Consider the following 15,222-nt stretch of genomic DNA (forward strand, 5'->3'; position numbering starts at 1 on the left):
ATAAGAATATTTGGGGCTGGAATTTTCAACGGCTGCACAGAGAGGCACGCAGTTTAAGACTTAGACATGTAAATGTTTTCATCCAAAAACAATTTTCAGGCATGCAATTGAAGTGACTAACGCAGCTGAGAAGATTTGCCAGCCTATGCATTTATGACTGCACAATTCAGATATTGTTTTGGAAAGATTTACATTAGTGGATAAAGTACAATGAGAGTAAGTAGATAGAAAAGCCTTTGCAGTGTTCTGCAATCTGTGCTCCTCTGAGTACGTGCCCACCCCAGACTGCAGCCTGGGGGACGCTGTGTAGGCAACCAACACAAGACTGTGCTGCAGAGTATTAGCTTAGCTGACGCTTTCTCTTCTTTTTGGTGGAATGTTCTGAAGTTTTGTGTTTGGATGTCTCTGAGAGGGGGAGAGTAAACCTCTTCATAGTACCTTCTAACTACTCTTCTAGGTTAATGTTGTTCTGAATTTTTGATCTTGGTTAACCTCAGGCTCTAAACACATTCACTCCTACTCATAGGCAAGAAAATGGATAAAAGAGGAATCTATCACAATTCTCTCTTCTGGAGGCAGAGGAGGGGCAGGATAGAAAAAGGTGGTGTTATCTTACTGCTAAATACTTGAAGGAGACTCATTTATTATGATAAGGAGACACACAAGAACCTTAATAGATTGGGTCTTGCAGATACTGGTTTTCTGTTTTGTCTCATGATAATCTTGGATCTAAATATTAGCAAAGGCTTACCCGCTTTTATAGCACTTCTGCTATGGCTCCCTGTACCTGGAAATTGGCAAAGCCAAGTTGTGACATGAAGCAGATATTCATGTATCTATACAGTGGTTGGGTTTTGCACGGATCTCAAAAAAGTTCAGGCTTCTCCTTTTTAAAGCACAGTAAAGCTAACAGCTTTGGGCTTGACATTCCATCTCTGGAAGTGAAAACTGATTCTTTTGCCCCAAGATGGTAAAGTTAGAGAAATTAGCAGGGGAATTAGAAAATAATTATTCAAAACACTGTCACTGAAATAGTAATCTCCTTCTGCTCTCTGAGTTTTGTTGCTGCTTTGCTTTCTTCAGTGATAAATTTCATATAATCCAACCCAAGAGTTCTCTACTGCCATAAAGCAAATATTACAAGCAGCCCTGATTCATTGCTGTGATAACAGAAAAATCCTATTCCTACTTAAGCTGCTGCAGTGTGACTTCTAATGCGCTGTTAGGAAGAAATCTCAAAGCTGACTTTTGTCGAGAAAGGAGAGAAATTTCTCATACCTTTGTGCTAAGAAAAAGGTGGAAAATGCTTTTATATGATGGCTCCTCCTCTAAGGTATAACTAAGAAAAATGATCGTTGTTATTTAGGAAATTGGGCAATTTATAAAACATTGTTGAGAACAGTAATCTGAATGATGGACTGCGTCAAAAGAGCTATTGTAACAGCAATAAATGGTGAATTAAATAGAAAGTGCTTGAGGGCTGAGAGTTGGAGTTTAGTCTTGGAATATTAATTAAAATGATAAAAGTACGTGGCATTCCTATGAAACAGCTAAGTCTATTGCAACAAACTAATTCCCATTATAACTCTGCTGAAGACACGAGTCACACAGAATACATTTGGCTCACTGAGTTAAATGCTGCATCACTACTATGGGAGACAGAACTGTACCTATTGCGCCAGGTGCAATTAAAGAACTCACAAGATGCCTAGTCTTACTATAATAATTACTTTTCTTTCAACAGTTAAAAAGGATTGAGACAGGACTGTATATAGGAGAGAAAAAAAAGCTTCTTTTTATACGGTTATCCTTTTTTCCGTTGCAGCGGAGAAAAAAAAGAATTGTGTGAAATGGCTGTTTTCTTTTAAGGCAAGTTTTACAGATTATTGGTCCAGGATGTTCATTCTTTATCCAGTATATTGAGGATAACTTAAAAAATAATAAATTGTATTCTTTTCATTTTGATTTTGCTATTATTTTTACAAAAAACACAAAACATCCACAGAAAGGACTTTCTGATCTTGATCAGCTTCGTGATGATGCTAACACATCTCCATAGTAATGAGTCTGTTATAATTAACAATCTATTCTTTTTTGCTTTTTTCTTACAATTGCCTCATGATAAGAAGGACAAAGGAGCAAAAGTGTGGAAAGAAGCACAGCCAGAATAATTTATTAGTAGGAAACAGTCTCAGGTAAGAATTTGCATACATTTTCACAAGTCCAAAATTATTTGGCACTGTGCAGTGAATGTGTAAGGAGGAAAAAAGTGTATTCTCTGACTAATATAAAGGTAGGGGGCTAGGCTTCAAACTCTTTCTTGGAAAACTGGTCCTAATATCCTCCAGTCCCATTATGGGATATGTGCCACTTCATATGTAAAAGTGTGTATTCAATGGTCCCTCCTCTGGCACACTCCCAAAAAATCTACCCAGAGCCCTATTCATGGTTAACGTAGTGTAAAATGGGTCAATTTAACAGACTTTAATTGGATCAGTTTTCAAACATGAGTTACAAATATGGGTCTCTTCTTTTTTCACTTAACTCTAATTGCTACTTGCTGTATACTACATGCCTGCATCAACTTGAATGCTGAAGTACAAAGATGTTGCTGTAAACTGAGCACCTCATTCTGAAAAGGGGGGCCGACGCTGGTTTCTCAGTAGAAAGCATAGAAAAGCATTCAACAGTGGGTTACTTAGTCCATAGAAAGATTAATTTCTACTTACGCTGATCCTTATAAAACAGAAGTCTCCTCTATTTCCCAGCTACTTTTTAAAGCCTCTTGTTAATTCAAGCCTACAAAGTCCTTGGTGGTGGGAAGGGGAAATAGCTGGAAGATTGCTGATTATCTGCTTTAGGATGACTCATTCAATATGAGCAATTGTGGATCATGAACAAACTATCTACAGGCAGCACACATAAGACTTAATATCTTCCATGTTACTAGATGCTTCTAATATTTAGCATTAGTGTTGCTTTCGTCTTAAAAGCAGAAAGGCTCACAATATGGTATTGAAGAATTACCAATTTAAAAGTTGCACAAAAATATTTGTGACATTAATTCTCTACCAGTTACCATTGCAAGGGGGTTTAGCCAATCTTTTCAGATTCTTGTGTATGTAACTTCAAAAGTCTTTAAAATGACAAAGAAAAATGTAAAAGTTTATCCCTGGGCAACACAACATATCTCTTGTGCATATGGGTCATTACAAGATCGAACTTCGTGATGCACTGTTCGCTACTTCAGCTGGCGTAGCCAGTAGCAGGGTTCTCTACTAGATGGTGAAGGGACAGTGTCAGAGCGGGAGAGTAGCTCAGTAGGATTTACAGATGTTTCTAGTAGGAGAGGAATGGTGAGATTTTAGAACCTTCAGGTCCATACTGACTCCAGCACGGAGCATCCAGTAATGGATGTACAGTCAGAACAGTATACACACATACTTGATTTCTATTGCTATTCCAATCTCTCTTTGTCCCAGCATGATGTACTTTGACATCCAAGCAATCCACTTCATTTCTCATCCTAGCCTTCGTCTTTTTGTTCAGCCAGACCTATTTTTCCTGACGTTGCTTTCTGGCACTAATCCCATAGTTTCCTGGCCCTTCTCGTACTACCTGTCTCATTCCAGGTTCTTTTGCCTCACCTCCCTCCTCCCTTTTCAGTTTCTTCATTCAGATTTTTGTTCTGCTTTGTTCTCCTGCCTCTTCCTTCACACCTTTCTTTACTCTGGCTCCCCATCTCCCTCCTTCAGGTCTCATTTTCAACCTTCACCGGACAATCAGCCTAGCTCACTGTCCCAGTCTACTTGTCCAGTCAGTCTTATCTCAATAGGCTGTATATTCTGGCTGTATATATAGGCTGAGTGGCCCATATTCTTGGCCGTTATCAAACCTGCCTGAGCTGTTCTATTGTTTTCCTATTCTCTTTATTTCCTATTTCCAGTTTACTTACTGAAGCAATCCTTTTTTGGTCAGTTCTACCTTGAGGTCATTCTCCCCCAGTCAACTGATTCCCAGGCCTCTTCTAGTTTTCTTACCAACTTCTTGTCCCTAGCTCAACCAATCTTCCTATTTACTAATTCCTATTTCCATTTACCCACCCAGTCTCAGTATCACCATACTCCTTGCTCCAGGTTTTCTTCCCTCTTTACCTCCATAGGCTGCCTGGTATTCTGCCTGCATTTGAATCCTGCAACTTCTTGTGCACGTTGTGGGTGCCAACAGGACAGTCTTGCAGAAGGTAGCTCATCTTACAAAGTTACTTTTCCCCGAGGATCCCTCTCCTGCTGTGTGCCCAGCTCAATTCATACAGTTCTCAGCCCATTCCCTGAATGCGCATGAGTTACCTCAAATGAAGAGGGCAACCAGGAGCAGGCTCCGCGAATTTCTTGAGTGACCTCTTCTCTCAGACAATCCTGGAGCACATAGGATTCAACTTTGGTGGGTGTGCTTGCAATGCGTATGCGATAAAGCTGGTGTTTGTACTCTGAATATAGTGCGCACAGTAAGTGTGTCAGACATGCTCAATTGCTTGTATGGGAGTGGCTGCGCTGTGCAGCTCCCTGATACTGAAAGGAGCTAGCAACAAAAAGGTTGCCATAGCGCTCCTGAAATACTCTATATTGTTTTAGCTGAATAACTTCTTTATCTTAGGGAAACTTTAAATCTGTTAAGAAATAAAAGCTGAGGTTTCCTTTTATGTACCTAACGGTTTATTTAAATTAGTGAAATGTTTCATTTTAAATGCCCTAATCTGTGGTTACATAGTAAACACTTTTATTACTAGAAGTGTGTACAGGACATGAGAAGCAAGAGAGAACACAGAGAAGACCATTAGGAAGAATAACTTCCTATGATGTGTCAGAGGAGGTATGCTCTACTTTTGAAGAAAATTAATTTCCCTTCATAAATTGGTAAGGCTTCCTATATTCCGTGTTCTGAACATACACTCTCTGAACATCTTATGTTGCCAGTGGTCCTTTGTGCAAGCATACCTTGATTAATCCTAAATGCTGCTCGCGCAGAGCCAAGCACTACACGATAACTAAACATTTTGTTTCTGATAGTGCCCTTTTAATGAGTTGCAGGTGCCACAAACTTCATGTTCCCCATAGTGCTTTATTGCTCACTAGATGCAGTAAAACAGTTGGCACACTGTAAATTATCAAGTGATAATTATATTCATGGCCTCAATACAAGAAGAAAATCCTCTGTTAACAACATATTTCTTCCAAAATGTGGTAATGAAATGTGTTGCACCTCCTAAGAAGAGCTTGCAGGGTGACTCTCTATTTAGAATACTGCAATCACAGTTCTATTTTCGGCCAGCATCTCTACGGTCAGAACGGAGAGTGACTCTGTACTCCCAAATGTGGATTATTTCTCATTCACTATACTCTTTAATTTTTACTCATCCACTAAGAGAAAGTAGTTCTGTGGTTAAAACTGGAAAGATGTGATATTTATTTACCAGGAAGGTATCGATGTGAATTTTTCATATGATCTGATTTTAGAAGGTTGAGCTGTGAGCTACAATAACCTGATGGCTTAGCCAAGCTATTCTGGTATTTTTCCACTGTTCCAAATGTCTCCTGTATGTGAACACTCCATGACAGCCACATCTCAAATGGTAATAGTGTCTCTGAATAGCATAGGATGCTTCCTATCTCTAATAAGCTCCTTTAATATACCAGTCATATAATGATGCTCATCAGTACAAATTACCACTGCAAGGTCAATGAGTGTTAATATGTTTCCTGCAACAGAACCTTGAAGAATAATATAACCCCCTCCTCCTCTCTAATGAAGATAATTCCAGGCTGAGTTCTGTCCTACAGCAAAATAAATTGAGGAATACTGGAGTGCGTGGTTATGCTGACCATGATTTTGTAAAAAACCAATCTCATCTTAGAATTCTCCTCAAGTGCTAGAATAATTATTACTTTTTAATGGTTTGTATTAATCTGTCAAAATTCTGTGATAACTGTAAACAACTAGAATATTTAGGGAGCAATATTCACACAAGATTTAATTTATATCGTTGCAGTTTTAATGTTTGGAATCTTCCTCCAGGCTGCAAAGCTCTACACAAGCAACCAGGCACACGGGGTATATGTAATAGTTACACGCCATGAGAGAGCTGCAATAAATTCTGGCTCGATGATTAAAAAATGTGGGTTTTTTTTAATAAATTCTATTCATGTTTTTTTGTGAAACAACTGTTTATTTTATCACATTTTAAACAAATGATCTGATTTCTTGTTATTTCTTAGGTATTTTTTGTTGCTCTTTGGAAAAAATACAGATGTACACTGAAACTGAAGGTTAGTCATTCCACATGCAGGCACTAATTCCAGAAAAATTTAAAGCTGTATTTTGGTGCATCCCTGTTTAGGACAGTAGTGAAAAAGTAAGAATAAGTTCTGAACAGGAGCCTGAAGCAGATTAATTTTAGTATATGAAGCTTTAATTCAGTATTGTCACCGAAAGTTGTTTAGCAAAGAAAAAAGGTTTTCTGAATATTCTGTTCTGTTTTCTTTCACAGCTAACTTAGCCACCTGTCATATTTGTAGCAGATAATTAATTTCGGAGCATACAATTAGTCTAGCTAAGAATAGTCTTTGCAGCATACTACCTTCTTATTATTTCTTTATCATACTTCCCAGCCCATTGACTCATTACTTCTCAGCTACTACATTTACATTTTACTCTTGGGTGAATCCACAAAATAATAAAATGATAAGATAACAGACTGACACTGCTCATTATGTATTGTAATAACCATAATAAGAGCGATAATCATATCACGCTTATATTTCATGCCTACTTCACTGCCTTAAAATCTGGCCTGTACTCATTGATGATTTTGGTTTTTTCTTGGTGTTTGCTAGAAGAATTTAATATTAACCAAAAAATATATTAAAAAGTAATGGACAATTTATTGGAAAATATAAGGGTAAAACCAGGATAAATAGCTATTTGAAAAACACTTCTAAAAAGAATGTCTTTAATTAGAAAGATATTTCATCATTAAGATGATAGACAAATTAATAAAAATCTGTTTTACTTTATAGCCTGTATTAGTTAAAAAGGGAGTCTCATGAGAACAAAAATGCATAAACCATAGTGTACTGCCTTTTGCCCAATACATAATTCATACATGCAAATGTTCTGCAGATATTTCTCTACAAATATAATTAATTGCTGCAGATTCACAGATGAGGCTGTGTGACTGTGCATGCACACATTGCCAGGCACACTCATTTATGTTGATTTCAGGCTAGAGACTCCTGTGACAAGCATAATAGGTAAAGAGGGGAAAAAAAAAAAAATCAGCATTTAGAGACACGCAGAGTCATGCAATATCTATGTAGAAAATTCCTTACAGAAATGACAGCATCCACCAAGAAACTGATGAAAGTGGCCTGAGGTAAATAAGGAAAGGTCTCATACTGATAAAGACATGTACCATGTAATATTGCATGACATTAGCATACTGCAATTTAGCTGAATTTATTCCATTGTCACTCAGCAATTATCTCTGTATGCTGTTGCTGATTGTAACTATTGGGAAAATGCTGAAAATGGGGGGAAAAGTTTTAATGATAGTATTTGTTAATAGCTTTGCAAGGTAGAAGCTCTGTTGCTGTTGTTATTGAAGGTTTTGTTACAAACAGCTACAGAAAAATTTACAGATCGTCTTGCAAAATGGGGAATTCAGGTTGATAAACATAAACGTAGGGGTCATTTAGAAAATTCCAAGCAGGGAGGAGCTATTCGGCTTTGGCGGACGGAAGCAGACGCACGAGATGATCTAATAGGCCTCTCTCTTTTCTATTCTGTACGATTTCATCACTGGTAACACAAAGCAGCTGTTGGCACCAAGTAAAATAAATTACATAGTAAATAGATTTTGCTGGTATTTCATAATCTCTGTATCAACATTGTAAATATTTAATCATATTTTTGCTAAAAAGTCAGTAAGACCATGCACCGAGAAAGAGTGCCTTCATTTCTATCTGGATTTTCAAATTCCTATCTAACATTGTGTAAAAAAAAGAAAAGAAAATTAGGAGATTGCATTTAGTGATTTATTTCCTATGGCATAGTCAGGTGTAAAGGATATGCTCTGAAATTTCATTACAATTCTATCATCAGTTTACATATCTCATCAAACTCCAAACAAGATATAATTTTGAGTTCATAATCTTTAAAATCAAAATAAACACCTTGATTTTTAAAAGTCTGACCACCAAAGGCTTCCAATGCCTTCAGTAAGAAATCAGTTAATCCCTTTTTAATATTAATACATACTCATAAATAATTAGAGATCATACATTACTATCCATTTCCTAACAAAACTCCAGATTTATGTCGGAGTCTAAAAATTGGTGCTCTAATAGATTCCTAGGGTAGAATTTTTGGATTTTTTATGATTGCTGTGCTCTGTTTTGTCCACTTCTGTGACATAAAGTTTACAAGAATTCTCAGATTTATGACTTCACTAGACTTCTACAGTGTTCGGATAATTCTTTCTGCCTTCCTTTCTAGACCTTTTCTAATTAATTTGATGGCTATATTTAATTTCTTAGAATTATCTTGTTTATTATACTTGGAGATAGGTTTGGTAGATCAGCATAAGCTTCAGTTCCTTCTGTCTTGGTATTACCCAGGAAATATCCGTTCAGAACACATTTGATTCTTCATGGTTTATATTTGGTTCAACTTGATTTAAATTTTCAAGTCTTAGAGACGGCACTTAGGTTTCTGAATCTAGGGGTTCCCACACATTAAAAAAACCTGTCATTTTTGAAAATCCAGTTGATTTTCACATAAAATCAAGTCAAGAGGGAACTGGAAAAGGTGAATTTATGGTGTTTACCTACTAGTTTGGAGGGGTCTCCATGCTGTCGTGGTTTAATCTCAGTCGGCAACTAAGCACCATGCAGCCGCTCGCTCACTCCCCCCCACCCGGTGGGATGGGGGAGAGAATTGGAAGAGCACAAGTGAGAAAAACTCGTGGGTTCAGATAAAAAACAGTTTAATAATTGAAATAAAATGTTAATAATAATAATAATATGATAATAATAATAATACACAAAGCAAGTGATGCACAGTACAGTTGCTCACCACCCGCCGACCGATGCCCAGCCAGTCCCCGAGCAGCGCCCCCCCCCCCCCGGCCAGCTTTCCCCAGTTCATGTACTGAGCGTGACGTCACATGGTATGGAATGTCCCTTTGGCCAGTTTGGCTGTGCCCCCTCCCAGCTTCTTGTGCACCTCCAGCCTTCTTAGTCGGTAGAGCATGGGAAACTAAAAAGTCCTTGACTAGTGTAAGCATTACCTAGCAACAACTAAAACATCGGTGCGTTATCAACTTTGTTCTCATCCTAAATCCAAAACACTGTACCAGCTACTAGAAAGGAAATTAACTCTATCCCTACCAAAACCAGGACACATGCCTAATGTGCTGTGCAGAAGAATGCATAAATATTTGTAGATGAATGGGAATTCTGATACATTAGAAAAGTCAAACAGCAACCGAAGAAGAAAATTAAGAAAGAGTTACTTCAAATACTTATGAATATCAGTCAACTCTCTTTTTGTTGTGTGATTTAAAGTCATAACTCACAACCATTATTCACTTGGGTTATCTTGTTTGGATAGGAAGGGAGAAACTTCTCATTTCTTTGTTTGCTTTTTGTCTTTTCTTCTTCCTGTTTTTACTTGGCCATTTTTTAGTATTCTGAGATTTTGACAGTGTCAGTGAATCAACAGAGAGAAGAAACACAAATATGAATTAGGTGAAGTAACTCAGTATGAATAAGAAAAAAAAAATGGCCAAGATAAAAAGTTCAAATTCCTTTCAAATTTGAGTACTTGCTATTGGCAGATAATAGCAGTTGACATGAGTTCATAAATGATGGAACAGGACAAAAAAAGCCCGAACAGCCTAAGTTAGTCACAAATTGTTTTCAGTAAAGAATCTGTTTTCTTTCTTCCTACGGAGTTTGAATAACCACTATTTTCTTGAGTGACTTCTCTGAGTACAGAAGGTAACCACTGGAAATGCCTCAATTTTTTTTTTTGTTTTCTATACAATATTTATACTATTTGTGTTGTTTTGCTTGATTGTTTCTCTAGTTTATGAGGTTATTGATGTTGTCTCCATCTTTAGCAGCTTAAGCACAATTTCCCAAAAGTAAATGTGACACAGATTCAATGAATCTGTTCTGCTTACACTGACATTTCTGACACAGTATCTTTTAGAGGAGAAATCCCTATTTTTGGGAATTGTTACATAAAAGCAAAAAAGATTTTCAACCATTTTCCCATAGTCTATACATCATAAATTGTACAAAAAGCATCCAAAACAAATCTCAATTTTTGCTGACAAATCAATGTAAAATTTTTGTCAGGTTCTCTTCTTCAATCTGATTCCCTGAAAGAAAGGGAAAAAAAAATCTTCAAAGTTTCCAGTGAAATGGAAACCTGCCCATTATTCTTCAATACTCAAAAGCTTACTGCAAGTGAAGATGTGTGGGAACATTTTTTGTCCAGCACCATCTCTGTTCTTGCTATAAAAAGTTGCTTACTATCATCTTTCCTTACAAATTGACACCCTGCAAGCTTTTCTTGTATAGCCTCTGAAAAGCTGTAATACTTGCTCTTCTGCCTTTTCCAAGCTCGCAGAATTTGTAGACTAGTATCCTACTCATTATCTCAAAAGATTTCTTAAGAACTGCTTAATTATTCCCATCTTGTCATCTATTTTTTTCAGCTCTTTAATAGTCTCCAAAAAATCCATCCTACGTGTAAGTTAGAATGATCTTTCTCTTGTGAAAATGCTAGTGTTAGAAAATAATCATAACTCCATTCTGCCTTTGACTATAGTTTATTCTTCTTTGGTCACTGCAGATCTCATTAAGATTCCAAGAGATCACTCGTCCTTAATAAACACCATAACTAAGATACTGCAGCTAGGAATCTTAGCAAAGAGTTGAGGAGTGAATGGGCAGAAAGATAGATCTTCTCTGTAAAAATAGATCTTTTTCTAATTTGGGGTTCATCAATTTGCTCTGTCAAAGAGAGTTACTGTAGAGCAACCGATGGTGACATGGAGAGATTTTTCTCAGGAGGCACGAATGCTTGGAGAATCCACAGCAAACACAAGAACAAATGGCAGATTTAGCAAAGATTCACTGATCTAAATCCTAAATCCTATCCAGAGAGATGCTAAAACTAACTTGCTCAGAAAGTATAAATTTGCTCCAGTTTGACTTTATCAATTTAGCTTGTTGCTGTGTTATGCTGAAGCTGAGCTATTCCACTGAATTAAAATATGGGTGGTAACTAGCAACAGAAGTTCATTGTTGTAAGATTGCTCTATAGAAGAGCTGCCTTTGAACATATTAAAAAAAATTCATAGTATCACTATTCACATATGAGAATTTATCATGGTCTATATAATAGGTAGGTTCAGTAAAGCTACACTAGTATTGTTTTATAATATGCCTGAGTTATCATGGACCCATCACAAACTCAAAGGACAATTGAGGGGATCAGCACTGATCCTATCATTCTTGGTGTTTGGTACCTATGCTGGTGAGCAACATTACCTCTGAAGAGCCCTTACACGCCTTTCTAATAGTTTGGGTGTCATCAGGAAATAAAGTTCTGCAGTTGCACCATGTGTGCATCCTCTAATAATTCTCAAAGCTGGTGCTGAAATTGTTGCAGAATACTTGACATTAGGCAGAAATCTCACTGGTCAAATTCCAACAGGTTTTGTGAAAATCAGGTGAATAGAAGGAGAAGGAAAGAGACACCAAGCAGTGGCCCCAGGAAGGGAGAGGCTGCATCATGAGCTCAGCGGTGATCAGTCCTGTTAAGCCTGTCACCAGTCAGTCAGCATGCAAAAGCTGGCTGGCCAGTTAGCACTTTCTTGACTAGAAACCAGTGACTGGATACGTTGCGTCTGGCTGAAGCAGTAGTTGGAGGCAGACGAGTGCTGTGGAGATAATGTCAGGGAACGCTGAGTGGCTGGGAGCACAGTAGGAACTGGCTTTATCACAGGACTTGTGCAGTCATGAGGGATACGGAGCTGGGTAGCTGGCGGGGAGAGGTTTCCAGGGCACAAACGCACAGGTAGTAGTGCTGTTCATGGAATACTTTGAATTTGATTTGGATTTTGTTCCAATAGATGCAATAATAAATCTGCTTTGAAAAATTTCCCTCTTTTGTCCTCTTTCTTCCTCTCTCATCACTGAAATTCTTCCACTTTGCAGAAAGACATAGATTTTGTTGTTTTTCTTTTATATCTATGTAGAGGTCTCTGTGTAGAAGTTGATCTGGACTTGATGGCTTCAATTCTTCCTACATTAATTAATTTATATTTGGATCTCCCGCACGTATGAAAGCATTATGTGTAGCTACTTTCATAGTGCGGTGTATAGCTTACTCTGCTTCAGGGCCTTCAGGAAGTGCTTTACAAGGGAAATCGTCACTGCGCAGCTTCTGAGGGCTATAAGCTGTTAGTTGAGGGAAGTGAACCAAGGACAGCTAAAACAGAAGAACGTGTATTTTACAGCTTGAACAAAGAGGCAGAAGAGCTGCAATAGATTTACACCCTCTGTGTCATTCATTGTCATTTATCTTACATGTTCTGATGCAGACAGACTAGCTTTGAGTTACTCTGGATTTTGCCTTCAGTCAAAGCCAAAGCCAAGTACTTTTCAGCACTGAACGCTCACACGCTGTTGAAAGGGCCCTCTACAGCTCTGAAGAGAGGCCCACACCATGGAAATATAAGGTTTTTCATCACTGAAGTGCTGTTGCAAGCTAAAAAGAAAGTAAAGTACCTGAGGTTTTAACAGAAATTTCTCTCTATCCTCGAGAGCGTAGATGCATTGCCCCTGTTCAGAAAGATTCCCATTGTGGTGGATGAATCGCTATAATTACTTCTTATACATTATCATTGAATTACGCTCAAAATTTCTAGTGGGCTGGTCAGGATAACGCTATGGAGAATGACTGCCATTTCATCCTATTCCCTCTTCACCTGCTCCTATGAAGATGCCTGGGAATATTTTTTTGTTGAAAGAAAGCACAGCACAGAGTCAGCATTTTTCCCCTCCATCCATGGACTTCCCTCATGATCAGATGGAGATATTAATTTTTATCTCCAACAAAATGTGATGAAAGCATTCACATTAATTTTAAAAGGATGTTAGATGGAATATATGTAGATTGGTTTTGTCTATTGTTCCTTACTTTTACCTTCCTTGTTTATCCCATCTGTTCTGTGTCTGTGTTAGTTTAGATTGTAAGCCTTTCGGAGGCAGAAATAAAACATCTTATATAAAGCATCATCAGTATGTAGACAATAATAACGATGACGTAGCTGGGAGATCAGTTAGTTCCTTATTATTATCATTCCCTACATATTTTTCTTAATGTATGCCTTGTCATGTACATCATTCTGGTTTTTTTCACTAAGGCCATACATATATTGCATGTTTTCTGTTAAAATATTTACAAGGCAAGTATTTCTCTGCTGTTTAACAGTTTAATACACACCACTACTGAAATTAAGGGGAAACACTACTAATTGAGAATAGACTTTTTTTGGTTTAAATTTTTAAAAAGCATCAGAAGTTTATGCTTTCTTTATATTCAGAGACTTCCAACACTTTCTCTCTTGTGTGTGTTTGCATTTATAATTCCTTGGGACTTCTTGGGTTTTGCTGGCACTGGAACTGGCAGCACCAAAACACCACGATAAGGGTTGTTTATGCAATACTTCCTGCCTTACCAAAGCCAGGATGTGCTAACACCCATAAAAAATTTTCACAAGCTTCATAGTCCAAAGCTGTTCAACAAAGCTGCTGAGCTTTCTGGATGCTAATGCTAACTGACTTTTTTTTTTGATGTTTGCCTGCCATTAGCACTGTGCCTAAACCGATGCCAGTTTGTCCTCTTGAATTGTTGGCTGTCCTTGAAGACTAAAACCCTGTGCTTACTTACTCTTTCAATGGGACAACTATAGCTCACCAGCTTCTTTGCACTATTTGTCCAACGTACCCGTTCATTTTGTGGAATAAACCATCTCAGGAAGTCACACTTAGTTTAGGCTGAGCTTGTTAATTCTTTATGGTGTGACTGATGGCAAGCCAGTTAGGACGAGGCACTGTTGAGAATCCTCCACAAGTGTGAAAGAGAACTGTCAAGCATGATGGTTTGGAAAGAAAAATACCTCCGTGCATCTCTTTTTTCCCCTATTTTGTACAAATAATGTACAACAAAGTATCTTCAGTTACCATGAGTGTATAGCTACTGAGAAAGGGACAGACATCCCAAGTAACCTTTTTTAAGGAAGAAATGGGTTGGGAGAATTTGGAAGGCCGTGGCAAATTATTACTGCGAACACTAGTGCTAAGAATCAGCATTTATCAATAAGACTTAGAAGACTAAGACAGAGGTCTGATGGAGTTATATGGTACGCAAAATGCAGGACGATCCAGTATTTTAGAGCAATGTTTTTTACCTTTGCATGTAAGACAAGACTCGACGGTGAGATCATTACATAACCCATCTGAGAGCACATATTGCAACTTCTTTTTACAGCCCAATAAATTAGCGTTTCATCTCTCCACCTGAGAGAGAGTCAGGTCCACTTTAGGTGTTTGTGTGTTTGTGAGCATGTTTAAGTGAAAAGGGAAAGAAAGGATTCATAGATGACAAACCTGCAAGGGAAAACAGTTCTTTCTCAATATGCCTCTGCCCCCATCCCCACCTTTTCATCTGTAACTATCAGAAACCAAACTCCAGAGCCAAGAGCAAAAGAGCCCAATGGTATTCTTCCTGGAGGAGGGAGTCATTACAGCAACACAGGAGTATATAATAGCAAAGTGACACAGAGGAAAGAAAATAATTTTTTCCATCCTGTGTGGGCTAGGTGCATAAATTAGAAGCCTGCAGCTTGCTGGGATCCTGTGCTCTTTCTTCACGGTAGTCAGTCTATTCCCAGAGGGACGGAGTCCCAAGCCTATTACATCAGCTTCCCCTTTATGAGTAAACTCTTTACACGTTGTCTGCTTAGGGAGTTTTTCTGTATGAAAGTGGTACCTTACTCACTTTTTTCATAAATTGCAAGCATCTATATTTTTAAGACCTAAAAAACCTTAGCATAGGTGACTCCGTATCTCTGATCCCCCAGCG

The sequence above is a fragment of the Aptenodytes patagonicus genome, chromosome 6 (assembly GCF_965638725.1).
Source record: "Aptenodytes patagonicus chromosome 6, bAptPat1.pri.cur, whole genome shotgun sequence".
Taxonomy (NCBI): Eukaryota; Metazoa; Chordata; class Aves; order Sphenisciformes; family Spheniscidae; genus Aptenodytes; species Aptenodytes patagonicus.